The sequence below is a fragment of the Camellia sinensis genome, chromosome 9 (genome assembly GCF_055761805.1).
Source record: "Camellia sinensis isolate YWXY chromosome 9, ASM5576180v1, whole genome shotgun sequence".
Taxonomy (NCBI): Eukaryota; Viridiplantae; Streptophyta; class Magnoliopsida; order Ericales; family Theaceae; genus Camellia; species Camellia sinensis.
In genome coordinates, this window is record NC_138969.1 from 105,557,747 (window position 1) to 105,565,629 (window position 7,883).

Sequence of the window (7,883 nt, forward strand, 5' to 3'; positions counted from 1 at the left end):
GAAGCCATAGAGACTGTTCCAAACTAGGACAAGTTGCTCACTCGAATGTAGGTTGTTTGAAACCGCTGCGTGCGTAGTGAAACCCTAGTTCCTGACAAGATAGGACAGGGAAACCCTACCCTACCATAGGGGTGTTTTGGCTCTTACTTGCTTGATATATGCTGTTAGGGTGTATCTCTACAGGATGTATGTATCAGTTGCAAGTCTAAGTATCGGCCTGAGGGTATCAGTTTATAGGTAAAATTTTGGGCAGAATTCAATAGAGAGCACAGTCATTCAACGATGCTCATATTTGTTCTCGTGAAACCAGGCTGAGATGCTGTCTGTTTTCTCTTTTGTAAGGTAGTCCTGGAACCATAGCTTCAGAAGGCTCTGATATCCCCCGGGTACATTGGACTTGTGTTGATAGACTTTGTCATGTCAGAGATTCAATTCAAGGGCAGCCAGTGTTTCCTTTGCTGCTGGAAAGGCAAAGAAAGGCCAGTCGGGGCTCATTGGTTCAACTGATCTGACAGTCACCAGTCGCATCACCTTTGTTCAAACTCGGCAGACCATGATGGCACAGAGATCGGAATAAGTTGTGGCCATAATAGCAGCATTAAACCAGGGACTCACCATGTAGGATGAGACCAATGCTGAAATGCAATGCCCATTTGGGGCACCTACCACACATCCAGTCTCGGGACCCCAGCCGAACTTTGACCCACTTCCGCCAGCTGAAGATTTGCATGGTCCAGATCCCTAAGAAGGGTTGGCTCAAGCTCGAGTTTCCACACCCCTGGTGCAGCCTACTGAGAGGCTTCATCCTTTTTATGCTACTGATCTCGATTCGAGCGCGGAGAAAATTGCGACTCTTGAGAAGCAAGTCAAAATGGCATAGGGCCTTAACTCCATTCACGACATTGAGGATGGGTACACCGAGGCTGCTGTAAGGCTCCCAGATAGATTCAGAAAGCCACATATTGGCTGTTTTGATGGGTCTGGAGATCCTATGGTACATATCCGACTTTTCGTGGATGTCCTGAAACTGATGCGTCTGACTACGTTGCAGAAACTCTCTCTATATGGCAGAACCCTGTCGGGTGTAGCCGCCACTTGGTACGCCAAGTTGGAGAATACAATGAAGCAAAACTAGGAAAAGTTGGCTGTGGCCTTTGTCGATCAGTATTTTTACCATACCCAAGTTGAAATGACCATTCAAGAGCTTGAAGCAACCCACCAGAACCCAACAGCGCCTTTTGTGAAATTTGTTGCAAGGTGGAGAGCAAAGGTGGCACAGATGATAGATCGCCCTTCTAAGAGGGATCAAGTGCGGATAGTGGTGCAGAATCTTGAGCCTAATATGCTGCAAAAGTTGATAGTCGTTCCACTATCTACTTTCAAAAGTTTGCATGAACTGGGGGTTCAGATTAAGAGTGCGTTCAACAGAGGGATTATTCCCAGAACAAATGAACCGGTAAGGAGGGTGTTTTTCGGGAGTACCAACGCTGGTGCAGACACCCCATTTTTGACCGTCCTCAAGACTTGGACGTCATCGTTTGAACGCTCGGTGATCATCCATGTTCGTGTTCGTTTTGAGTTCCCGGAGGCGTCGACCGTGCGCCTTGCCTCAGGATCTCTTAACTTGCCTGTTCTGTGCTTGGTTTTGCACCAAGGACTTGTGTTTTGTGCTTCTGAGGGTGGGAAGAGGCTTGTTAGCCATCCCTGAAACCCACTGGCCGTGGCATGATGCCACCGGCCTTGTTTTTTTTTTTCTACTGACCAAATGTTTGGTCGGTTGGTATTCTCTTAGGTGTATCGGCTTTTTTGTGTGGTCGGCCGACCATTTATTTGGCCGGTTGTCTCTTTTTTTGGCCGGTACCTTCTTTTTGCCTTTTTCAAGCATTGTGCATGCCAGCTGTGCCAGCTGTAATGCAAGGACTTGTCCTCCATACACGTGTATGGAGGAGTTGCACCCTTTGCACCTTTTTTTTGCTCAAGCTTCTTGGAGAAGCTTGCACCCTTTGCTCAAGCTTCTTGGGGAAGCTTGACCCTTTGCCTTAGCTTTCTCAAGAAGCTTATACCTTTTGCCTTAGCTTCTCTTAGAAGCTTGACCTCGTTGACCCTTTTACCGTAGCATCTTTAAGAAGCTTAGGCCTTTGTCTTCCTCTATAAAAGGAGACATCTCTTCTCCTTTGAAGAGGTTCGGCAAATCAGAGTTATATAGCATATATACACCATTCTCTCTCTATATCTCCCCCTTTCTCTTCATTTGTGTGTGTTAGAGGGCTTAAAAGGGTGTTTTGTTCTTAGTTTTGCACTAAGACACCTAGTATTACACCATACTTTGGTTTTGGAGGTGTTGAGAGTTTGTTCTTGGAGTTTTGAGTTCGTTTTGATCAGAAAAAGGGAGCTGGACTTGCTATTCTTGAAGTGTTCTTCCAGGGTAAACACTATTGCTTTATATTCCCCAATCTTGCACTAGCTTTTAACCTACTTTGCATGTTGTTTTAAGCTTTGTGTATAACTGATAAAAACTCTAATTTTTCGTGCTTAAGATGTTTTATTAAGGTCTCTTTTGTGTTTGGGGTTGACCTCCTCCTCTTAAGCCTTGTTTGGCCCCTTTTGTGCCTTCTTTGGTTGAGCTTTGAATACTTTTGTACATTGGCCTTCTCACCACTGAAATCCAGAGGATTTTCAGCGGCGAAGAAGCGGTTTTGAAGTCTTTCATAGGGGGGGACACCCCTCTCCCTTTGTATCTCATTTGTTCATGTTTTTGGCTCATAAGGGTAGCATGCATGCTTAGTTTTGTTTGGTCTTGTTTCAAAGGTTATTTGGAGTATATTTAGCATGTTTTACCTCTGTTCTATGTTGGTTTATTGACCCCTTGCATGCATAATATACTTGCCTTGTATTCCTTTATTTGCCTAGAAATGCATCTTGCCTTTAGACCTCCATGCTTGCATGTTCTAGCTTGACTTCATGAAGCTTTTGGTCATATTTCATCATGCTTAAGGTCTGTTGGGTGCTGATTTGATCATGTTTGCCATGTTTGGTATAGCCTCTTTGCATTTTGGCTTGTGAGCCTTGAGTGTGTGTCATTAGCTTGAATTATCTAGGCTATTTTAGTGATTTGAAATCACTTATTATGCCATTCCAGTCCATGTTTTGTGCTTACATCCTTGTATTTGCTACCCTTTCGATGCCTTGAAGAGATATGATCTTATGCTCCATGTTAGGGCCTTGGTGTATGCCTATGTGTTTGAGGCTTTGGACTGCCATATCCGTGGGTTTTGGGGTGCATTTTGATGTATTGAAACTCTGTTTTTGGTTGTCTAGTCCATGCCATGAGCGGTTGGGGTGGTTGTAGTAGAGTGCCCTCCTTGTGGCTTTGAATGCCCTTTGTTTTGGGCCCATTTCTTGGCATGTTTTGACCATGTTCCATGCATGTTCTAGTCTTATTTTGGTCTGCCCTAAGTCTATTTTTAGTCATCTTGGCCTTGCGGGGCTTGGTTGATATGCCTTAGTTCAAGCATCCTAACTAGCTTGGTTGATTGGTGGCCCGAGGACCAAGGGCCACACTCCCTTGAGTCAATAACATGATAGGGAGAGTGGACATGTGCACATTTGCTTGGAAATTCTATGTCATGCCTTGTTTGTCCTCTGCTGCTGTCAAAACAGGTTTCTACAGGAAGATTTGGCCGACCGGCTACCTACAGTATCGACCGACCAAAAATAATTAGCCGATGGCTCAACAATTGGTCGATGACCATTTATCAATGGCCGGTGATCTTATGCCTTGGCCGGTGGCATCTCACAATGCTCAGGGAGCAATTCAGAGGCATCTCCAGGATTTTCACAGTCCTCAGAGGTATATGACAGTGCAAACAGAGGCAACAATGGCATGGCAGCGGGTTTTCGGGCAAGGCAAAATGAGCATGCATCATCCATGCATTCCGAGGCAGAGCTGCAACGGTCTCTTTAGTTTCATATTTAGGCTGTTTTTGTAATTAATTTGTTAATTAATTAGAAGTTTTGTAATAATTAATTAGCTAGGATAGTTGGTTCATTATTTGGCCTGTATTATTCTTTCGGACCCTTCGAGTGAGGGTAATTGTGTAATAAGTGTGTGTGAGTGTGCATATGTCTTCCAAACCCCACTTCTTTCTCCCTTTTACTTACCAACTTTCAATGGTTAGTATTAGAGAATATTTAAATTAGCATACCTTATGCTATGCATGCGTGCATCCATACATTTGTCTTCCATGCACCGGGCTCGGCGCATCATACTAAATGCATAGTATTTCAAATCTAACTTGAATACATGTTACTTGTTGCATTTCACATGCCATCCTAGGATTAGTCGAGCCTATTCTAGATTGCATTTTGCCTGTGATGCATTAGCTATTTAACATGGACTTGGATCATACGTTTGATTGCTAACATGTTCTTTGTTTTGTCTCGGAGTACGCTGTAAGTATTTATGCTTTAGCATCTGGCATGAGTGTGAATGTTAACATGACAGCATGCTTACCATGTGGCTATGTGCTTATGTGATTTTACTGCCTGAATGCCTGTGGGTGAAGGTTGGATTGCTTGAGTTGGAACAACTCGTTGAAATTCGTATTTTGGCCAACTTGCGAGTAGCAAATTTCAAACCATTTTCTGAACAAACGGATATGCAATACTTTGTTCCAAATTGGGCGATCTAGTCTATACTTTTGTGTTGTGCGCATCACGTAGTAAGATTAGCTAATTAATCGGAATAAGAACACATAACGTTTTCAAAACTAGATATCGTGGTTAGTAGAGGCTGATCTTCGGATTGGGCGAGCGGGGGTGCTCATAGCTGACCTTCCCCAATCGTACCCAAGTTCCCGAGTTGAGGCAACTTTGGTGATGACGGACACGTGGCCTTAGGCAAACGAGTTAGGGTTTCCTAAATTCTCCCATAAAAAATATTTAGGTGGCGACTCTGTATCTGGCAAAGCAGTCCATGTTTGGCACTTCTTTCTAAAAATCTGTTTTCCCAAAACGATTTGCCGAATTTGGACTCTTTGGTGATTTATCAATCTCACATTGCACATTGTGAGATCAGATTAAGAACCGTGACAATTTGAGTCCGAACTGTAGTAAACCCACAAACGAACAGAACGGGGATTCCCTCCTGGGACGTTCGGGGACGTCTACAGTTTCTGGCGACTCTGTTGGGGAGTTTAGAGAGCTTGACTCAAACTCATGATATCTTGTTTTTATTTCACTTATGTGTTTCTTTGCATTGCATGTGCATTGGTGCACCTAGGACACCGTGTTTGCCGTCTGCTATTCCTGAACGGTTTGCTGGAGGCTGCGTGCCATAAGGTTGACCGGTTACGGGCTCTGCTAGTATGGGAACACAAACCCCGATTTTACCGGGGCACCCTTTTGACCATTCGACCTAGTGCATATTAGGAATCCATAGTGACCATTCCAAGATAGGACAGGTTGCTTACCCGATCATAGGTTGTTTGAAACCGCTGTGTGTGTAGTGAAACCCTAGCTCCTGACAAAATAGGACAGGGAAACCCTACCCCAACATAGGGGTGTTTTTGGCTCTCATTTACTTGCTATGTGCTTTTAGAGTGCATCTCTACAGGGAATGTGCATGTCAGTTTGCAAGTTCGAATACCAAGCCCGAGGGCATCTGTATCAATGTTTTTCAGAATCAGTTATATCTGCGGGTATCCGATTCAATTTTGGGGCAGTGATTTTGGGGAACAGTGATCAGTAGTAGAGTACAGTTATTCAGCTATGCTTTTGTCTGTTCTGATTTGGGCTGAAATACTGCGTGTCTTCTCTTTCAGTTCAAAGATTTAGTACAGAATAGCCAGCGTTCTCCCTCGCTGAAACAAGGCAGATATCTGATCAGTCAAGTCACCAATCACATCACCTCCGTTCAGTTCAGCGGATTTATGATGTCACAGAATTCAGAGGAAGTTGTGGTCATGGCAGCCACACTAAATCAAGGGATCATCTTACAGGGTGAGACTAATGCTGAGATATCACACCCACCCAGGTCGCCTGCTGCGCGCCCGATCTGGGAACCCCAGATGTTTCAAGCTCGTGAGCCCACCACGTTTGAGTTGATGGGAATGATTGGTGACATTCAGAGGTCTGTGGCTGATCTCACCTACGGAATGTCAGCTTTGCCACCAATCACATCGTATGCTGGGAATTTTGCACTGTCGGAGCCCCCGTTACTAGGGCAAATTGTGATCGAGCGCAGCCAACCTGAGGTTGTTTCAAGCTATAGCAATGATGTGTCAACAACAACCGGCTTTCGCTCCGATATAACAACCCAAACCCTCGATCAGACTGAGGCTAGAGGTAAGAATAAAGTGGGAACAAATGTTGATCCCGTTGAACAACTGCTGTGGGCAGTCGAGGCTTTGAAAGCCGGGGGGTTCAATAAACAACAAGTATTCGCAGTTGTGACTAAAACTGTAGATGATGCTTTCCCCATTCCAACCAGGGTAGTTCAAGCCAGGCGGAAAATCGGGATAGGCCCCGTCATGCCAGAACAGTTCCTTCCAATCCCAGCCCTGTACCAGGAAAAGATCAGAAAGCCAAGGCAGCACCTGTCGATCCTTTTTTGAGTACATCCAGCAAAGGTCCACAGACATCAAAGTATCTGCCCCGAGGGTGCAGAGTCTTTCACGCCCTCTACATGCCTTTGTCTAAGGCACTTCAAATCCTGGTGGAAAAGGGTCATCTCAAACCTCTTGAGCCTCGGCCTCTCCCCAGTCATCTTCCAGTAGGCCATGATGCTACTCAATATTGCGCATATCACCAGCAAACCGGTCACAGCACCGACAACTGTTTTCGTCTTCGCCATGAAATGCAAGATTTGATTGACAATGAGGTCATCCTCCCGCTAAGCTCAGCAAAGCCTGTCACCGCCGGGTTGTTGGATTTCGAGGATAGCGCGAGTATGTGATCAGGGGTAGGGCCACCTGCGAACGGGGCTCGGTGTATTTTAGGTGTGGCGTTTGGCACGCACTATGTTGAGCATTTGCGAATGCAATTTTTGTAATTCCTGGCTTGGGTGTCGAGTCAGTTCTTTGTCCTGAGTCAGTCTTTTTTCTTAAAGGGTCTGTCTTGTTGTGTCGAGTCAGTCCCATTGTATAGAATGTCAGGTGATTCCGAGGTTGTTGCCTCGAACACCTTTTTATTTTGTAATTACCCTTTTGTTTTCTTTTGAGTCTGTCTCTGATGTGGAGCCAGTTGCAACCAGGAAATCTAAATGAAACAGCTGGGGCTACCATGTTTTTCGTGCCTATTTCTACTTTGAGCTAGTTGTGCCAGAGCATTTGAATAAAATGGCGGAGCATCTCACTTACTCTTCTGCACCTCGAATTCAATACATTGACCTAAGTTTTTCAGAACTTTTTTAACACTGTGGTGATGAAAGCGAAGAGGAAGGAATTCCTCGGAATTTGCAAAACTTTGATCAAATTGAGAGAAAGAGAGGCATGCTAAGCCCTTAATGATTGAAATCATGTTTGTTAACGTGAGTACTGAGAAGGACCCTGGCTTGATCCAGATTGGTTCCGCACTATCTTCAGCGCGAGCGATTTGTTACTTTCTTAAAAAAATTTCAAAAACAAAATGTTTTGCGCAATCCTGCGAAGACCTGTGTGGAATCGCTCTTGAGATTGTGCAGTTTAGGATCGCTCTCAGCCTCAAGACTTGAGCCCTTGCTCTCAAACCTTGGACCTTAGTTCAGAATGTTCAACGGTCAACTATAACATGAGGCCTGCGTGGCCAAATTTGAAGCAGCCCTCGAACAAGAGGCCAAGAAAGTCAGATCAAGAACATCAGACCTCATCAGAAGAATCTTGCGAAGCTAGAACAGAAGCACCCCT